Here is a 7,470-nt window from a genome sequence, read left to right on the forward strand (position 1 = left end):
GAGGTGATGTTCGTGCCTTTGTCTCAGCCTGTTCTGTCTGTGAACGGAGTAAGAAACTCCACGCAACCCTCTTCGGCCTGTTGCAGCCCCACCCATCCCCAAGAGACCGTGGTCTCACATTGCTCTGGATTTCGTTACTGGCCTCCCACCGTCTGATGGTAACACCACTATTCTCACAGTTGTTGATCGATTTTCCAAATCAGTACATCTTGTTCCATTAACCAAGATCCCTCTGCCAAGGAGACTGCAAGCTTAGTCATGCTGCATGTGTTCAAGTACCATGGATTCCTGTGGATGTGGTTTCCGACAGAGGCCCACAGTTCACGTCTATTCTGGAAGGCCTTGCACTCTCATTGGTGCTTCTGTCAGTTTGTCCTCAGGGTACCATCTCAAGCAATGGCCAGACGGAGCGGGCAAACCAACACTTGAGACGACTTTGCGTTGCATGGCAGCTGAGAGACCGTTCTCTGGAGCTACCAGCTACCTTGGGTTGAGTATTCACTTAATTCCCTCCCATCTGCCTCCTCAGGCTCTCCCCTTTGAATGCTGTCTCGGCTACCAGCCCCCCTATCCTGCTCAGGAGGGTAGAGGTCAGCGTGCCTTCAGCCCAGGCCTTCGTCCGCCGTTGCCGCAGACATGGAGAAGCACACGGACAGCTCTGCAGCGTGCCTCGGTTCAAGATGAAGAGTCAGGCAGACCGCCGTCGCTCTAAGCTCCTCCCTATCGTGTGGGACAGCGTGTCTGGCTGTCGACCCGGGACATTCCACTCAGGGGGAGTCTCGAGAAACTCGCACCCCGCTTCATGGTCCTTACCCCATTGAGGAGACTTATTGGCCCACTGCTGTCGTCTAAAGCTCCCCCAACCTCCGCCGCATCCATCCCACCTTCCATGTTTCCAGGGTTAAGCCCTTTGTCTTGAGCCAGCTCTGCCCCCGCCCCAAGCCCCTCCTCCACCACGAATCATTGATGGCTCAGAGACCTTCACTGTTCACCAGCTCTTAGATGTTCGTCGCCGGGGCCGCGGCCTCCAGTTCCTAGTGGACTGGGAGGGCTACGGTCCAGAGAGAGGTGCTGGGTTCCAGGTCGTGACATTCTTGACCGTTCGCTCATTAAAGACTTTCTAGAGAAACATCCAGTTCCCCCAGTTATGACGCCAGGAGGCGTCCGTAGGAGGGGGGGTACTGTAAGGGATCCTGATATTTAAGTTCCTGTTTTTCAGCAACAAGTTTTTTATTATTTATTCACATTTTGTAGGTCAGTTGGTGGTGTTTTCTGTTTGTTTTGGATTGCAATGTACTTCGACTCCACCTGCTACTTCCTGCTTTTCTTTGGTTTGATGATATCCCCTGAGTTTGTGAACACACCTGTTGCTAATGTGTGTTGATTGGTTTGTGGCTACTTAAGCTCAGTGTGCCCATTCAGTCTCTGTCGGATCGTGCCTGTATGATACCTGTGCCTTGCTGGAATAAACTCCGAGAAAATTCTTATAACCAAGCCTTCCGTCTGCGATTGGATCCTTTTGTACCGAAAGCCTAACACCATCTGCCAAATGAGGTAACTAACTACCAATATATGTTATACTATACCCAAACACCAACGAGTAATGGTTCTCCTTAGATACTAGAAAGGAGAACAAAATAACATCAAGGTGGCCACTTCAATTAACCTGATTGACTAGTCCCATTTGTGACCGATATAAAAGTAATGCCATTCATTCTGTCACAAATGGGATTGACAGGCTTAGATATGGAATAATTCACATCAGACAATAGTGATGTAGTGACTACTTACCACAAGTATTTAAGAGCCGAACATTCTCATACGCGGTCCATCCTTTACGGGGCATCATGTTTTCTTTTAGGGCCTTTGAATAATTTATGTTTTTTGGGGGCCAGGACAATGTACCTTCCTTTGCATTGAACCAGCTGGAAAGAACTGTTGCAGTTCCGCCATTTGGAAATAGAACAACGGCCCAAAGCACCACCTCTCTTTCCATTCTGTGTACAATAAATTACATTAGAATATAAATGATTAAAAAAAAAAATACTCATGAATCGTAAGAAGTCATAAACTTGCTATGCTACTGCATATGAGCTATTGGAATAGCTATGAGGCTATTTCCCTCTGACTCTGGATACAGAACACATTTACGTTTAATACAGCCAAGTTTACCAACGCCGATATCATCACACAACTCTCTAACCTTATATGTACCTATGCATGAGGACTCACAGGGATAAGTGTAATATGATTCTTGGTGTCTGAACTTTCTGTATATCACATAGACCTCATCTTCTTCTTGGACTATATTTTGCACTACTGCAATTGTATCTCCCACCTCAATACAATTATCCCTTTCTGGGACTGTAGAGCAACATTGAAATGTCGAGGAAGTGGTCCATCAGTATGGATGTTCTGTAAGACTGGTTCATCTGTTGCTAATGGACGCTCAACATGTGGCATTTCTGACAACCTTTTGACAACCTGCTGTAGAGGTTTGTGTGGCTTGCGTAAAAGATGCTTAATTTGGCCTAGATAATTCTCAAAAGGGAATCCCGAAACATTATCTAAAGGTCCAAATTGTTTGCATTCATCAACTAAATGTATAAGCTGATGAACAGTGAACACAATCTCATCCCTACCATACAGCTGTCCAAAGTGTTTCACAAAGGAAATCATCAATCTATGTGCAAATTCAACCATTTGGTCAGAAAGTCCCGGTGACAAATACAAATACATGGCCACAGAAAAGAACATAAAATTGTCATAAAACTCACTGGGAAGGCAACCCTTCAGAACTACAGGACCCCAGTATAACATAAAGGATCGGAGCTCAGTAGCTTTCCAACGATCAAGCTCATTCAAACCTCTTGGCTTACGATTGAATTCAACAGGGGTGTGGGAATGTAACACCAGCAGTTTGCTTGATATACTGTTAACAGTTTGTGAAGGAAGCCTAGTGGCTAGCTTGCTCTTTGACCACATATTCAACAGTTTTCTCATCAACCCAAGACAACAGAGATGCATATAATCTATTGGGAATGAAGAAACCATCTTTACAATCCCCGTTAAAGGACTGAGTGTCTGTTTCAAGTGATGTTCCTCATCAATCATATCATAATAACTCGAGTCAGTCCTCAGTAGGGATGGGAATCGAGAACCGGTTCTTGTTCAGAACCGGTTCCGAGTCAACCGATTCCTTGGAATCGTTAGCAAGCCTGCTTAACGATTCCGCTTATCGGTTCCGGTCGCGGCAAATGCGTCGTGACGTCACACACACGCTGCTTTGATTTGGTTCAGAAGCAAACATGTCGCCGCCGAGGAAGAATCGCATTGTGCGTTCACACCAAACGCGACGGGGCGACAAGATCCCATACAAAGTGAACGTAGAGACGCGTATAAGGGCGAGTTTTTCGCGGGAGAAAACCGATGACAAGTTTTTGTCGTGATGACAGCCAATCAGCGTTCAACAGCGTGATAACTGAGTGACATGTGTAACGTAACAGCCAATCCGCGTTCAGCCGTCAAACTCAGTGCAGTGCAGTCCGGGTGAACCGCGGAATGGAGGAGAAAGTGATTGTTGCAGTTTGCGACTCCCGGAGCTCTATATATAATAGTATATAATATACTATATTATAATTGTATATATATTATATAATATCACGGCCAACAGCTCTGTCGCCTCCGGATGGCCGTAGCGTGGGGAGCCCTCATAGGGATTGGGCTTCTCGGGGTTTGTTTACCGGCATTGCTATGGTTTCCGGTCTTGTGTGTTCCAACGGTTTATAATGCCGCGTTTCCACTGCAGGGTGCGGAACGGATCGGATCGCAAAGGTGCGGTAGGGAGGGGGCGGTATAGCCCAGCTCAGTTCCGAGGTCGCGTTTCCACTGCCGACAGTACCCTTGGTGGTAGGCCGGATGTAGATCGCCGCGGCAGCTACGTAAACATCGTAAACAACGTCTTCCTCCCCAAGAATGCAGACGAACGTCTCCACCTCCTTGTTCGCCCAAGCAAGCTTTTTACGCGACATGTTAATTGTAAAGAATAATACCTCGAGGCTACTGTTTGTTTGTTTTATCCCTGCGTCACCCGGAAGTGACGATTCTGTCGACCAATCAACGGAGGGGGGGTGTAGCTAGAATTTCACGGGACCCTTTCAGGCGTCTGGTCTCGTTTTGGGTACCGCAACGGAGGAGTCCCGAGAATGGGGCCGGAACGGGTACGGCAAAGTCCGGGTCACGCCCACTTTTGGCGGTGGAAACGCGACCTGACCCGCACCTATCCGATCCGTTCCGCACCCTGCAGTGGAAACGCGCCATTAGGTAGGCCCATCTAATAAATCTCTGTCTAATCAATGCTTCATTTTGTTTATGTCAGTTTAATTTTGTTACAAGTTGAATGCAAATGAGCACTTAGAATTCCAAAAGGCACAAGCTCTTACTTGGCTGTTTTCAGTCTGTGTTTTTAGTTGTATGGCACATAATGATGGCATTTGGGCTTAAAAAGCGAAACATATATTTTTTCGTCTAGACCAATTGATTTGAAAATGTACAATTTCCTAATACTAGAAGCACTTCTGATCAGATATTAAAGAGATGTAATGCAAACAAACACATTTATACTTATTTTCTCCCAATGAGAATCGATAAGAGAATCGATAAAGAATCGGATCGATAAGCAGAATCGAATCGGAATCGGAATCGTGAAATTCTTATCAATTCCCATCCCTAGTCCTCAGCCTGACATCTGTTTCAGGATACGTCATTTTGTTCTTCCACACACCCTCTTGATCACACTTGTCGTATCCTGAATACCTATTATGTGACTTAACATTCTTAACATAGGTTCTGGCGGGAGCATCACACACAAATGAGGAAACCTCTACATTCAATAGCTTACCCTTATGAATAATGCCATTAGCCAGTACATTTTTAAGGTCCCTAACAAATTGCTTCAGATACTCAACAAAACACTTTGGCTTGCTTAAACCACAAAATATGCCGACAATAAATGGGGACTTAGTGTAATCACATTTCAGGATTGCAAGTATAGGCCAGAATTGAAGTCTTGAACTCTTAAAGAGGGGGAGACCATCTATGTTGAACTGTAAAGTAAGAGTTGTGAGGTTCACTGGTAAACTCAGACATTTCAATCGTGAAAGTATTCCTTGCACCAATCCAAAATGAAAGTACTCGCCACCTTGCATTTGAGTGGTTGCAACATGAGATTGTGTTCCAAGCAGAGTTCTTCCATTTTTAGGAAGCCTAGGGTGAAATAGCTTTAAGATGGACAGCAGAGCAGACAAAGCAACCAGACTGATGGAGTAGGATGTTGCCCAATATCTTAGGCTCCTTATAAGCAGATCCTGACTAGGTTGATGCTCATCACTGTCAGAGTGAGAATCAGATTCATCTCCATCACTTCCAGCTACACTACCATCTGTATGATCATTTTCCATTTGTACATAATCTGATTCAACTTCATCATTGCCATCTACACTACCATCTATATGCTCATTTTCCATAGGTACATGGGAAGCTAGTGTTGTATCGAGTTGGCAAACTTGAGAGATTGTGAAGGGTGGTTCCCTATTCACACACGGTGCACTTTCATTTCACTTTTACTTGTATATTGCTTGCAGTGAATCCTACAAGTCCAAGTGGGGACCTCTTGTAAGTTACTGCAACCCAGAAAAAGAGGGAAACAAAGAAAAATAAATAACAATGCATAGACTAACAATACAAATATATAAGACAAATAATTGTGTTATTCAGGCTATTAAAAAATATTTCAAAATATCTGAGAGCCGGAAGCATAAGGAGATAGTCATGATGTTGTCGCCATATATATAAATATTAAATAGATGCCTCGTCCACGCTGCTGGCCAATGGAGTCGAACGTCACCACTGGCGGCCATCTTCCCAGAGTAAGCTGCTCACCCATAACATTGTGTTGGTAGTGGTAGGCCTACATGTACTTTTTAAATAACCACAACTTGCTCAATTTTCCACCGATTTTCAACCGGTTTGGTTCATTATAAACATCAGAGATGTAGTTATGACTCTGCATACTTTTGATAGAATCATGAAAAACAGAATAATGTTCTAAAATATGTACAATATCATAACCACGTTAATAACGTTTGTAATAAACCAAACCGTTTGTAAATCAGTTGAAAATTTAGCAAGTTATTGTTATTTAAAAAGTAAATGTACCACTACCAACACAATGTATGAGTGAGCAGCTGACTGTGGTAAGATGACCGGCTATGGTAACGTTCTAGACGCCACAGTATTAGGCATCTAGTTAATATATATATCTATGGTTGTCGCCGTCGGAAAACGAGAAACGGCGATTTATTAAAAAAAGGTGGCGAAGAAGATAGAGGAAGCCGGTGTCGTGTCAATATAAGAAGTGTGTCATCATCACGATGCATTCAGTACACACTACGCTCTCGTATGTGTGTGCGTGAGAATGGCAGCGTGTGTTGACTTCAGCGAGTGAGCGGACAAGCAAGGAGAGCGAGCGATTGCGCATGTCAGTTTAGTGAACGAACGAGTCCGGTTGTGTGTACTGTTAAGTCACTGGAACTACGAATAAAGTACCCAGCCCGTCAATAATCGTGTCCGATTCATTCCGACCTATAAGCAGACCCACTGCCTGTCAAAGTTAAGGGTGTTACCCCGAGAGAACATCGGCCCTGGAGGGAACGTCTCTCCTGTGCCCCTGACTATTCAGCTATTAAAAACGCCAGTAATACTTTTATATACACAGATAAATAAAATACGTTTTGATTGCGAAGCTTGCTAGCATGCCACACAGACTCATATGATGGTATCTGAACGGATAATATATTACATTAGGACTTACCAGTTAACTATTATTAGCGAGCATGCTAGCGATTGATAATGCTATCAAGCTACAACCTCCGGACTTCGGTTTACATGGCACGGCAATAATACACCAAGTTAACATTTAGTCATTCGATGACAGGTGAATATATATATATATAAGGCAGACTGGGAGTCACCGGTGTCTGTGTGACTTCAGGACCATGGAGAGCACCACTGCAGCCTGCACTTGAACAGGCTGAATTGTGCTGAGTGCTGCGGGCAGCAGGGGCCCACTAGGAGGCAGAGCCAAAATGCTTGCAGCACCTGATATTCCCAGGCGGTCTCACATCCAAGTACTAACCAGGCCCGACACTGCTTAGCTTCCGAGATCGGACAAGATTGGGCGTGCTTTTTTTTTTCTTTTGGTGACACCCGCCACTACTTACAGCAACCTGGGCTTCTGAGGAGGTCTCCCATTCAAGTACTAACCAGGCCCGACCCTGCTTAGCTTCCAAGATCTGACGAGATCGGGCGTGTTCAGGGTGGTATGGCCGTAAGCAATTGCTACCTGTGAAAGTCAGCCTCATGAAGCTCAGGTGTGGGCAGTGCTGGGGGTTAGGGCAGTGCTGGGGGTTA

At 45.0% G+C, this 7,470-nt stretch overlaps 1 non-coding gene across 1 annotated transcript; it reads right to left on the reverse strand.

Moving 5' to 3' along the window:
• Window positions 1-7,273: 7,273 nt before the first annotated feature.
• On the reverse strand, window positions 7,274-7,393 carry LOC130378847 (5S ribosomal RNA). Its single transcript, XR_008894956.1, has one exon. It is a non-coding gene; the product is annotated as a 5S ribosomal RNA (ribosomal RNA).
• Window positions 7,394-7,470: the final 77 nt, after the last annotated feature.

This window comes from Gadus chalcogrammus, unplaced genomic scaffold (assembly GCF_026213295.1).
Source record: "Gadus chalcogrammus isolate NIFS_2021 unplaced genomic scaffold, NIFS_Gcha_1.0 GACHA105, whole genome shotgun sequence".
Classification (NCBI taxonomy): domain Eukaryota; kingdom Metazoa; phylum Chordata; class Actinopteri; order Gadiformes; family Gadidae; genus Gadus; species Gadus chalcogrammus.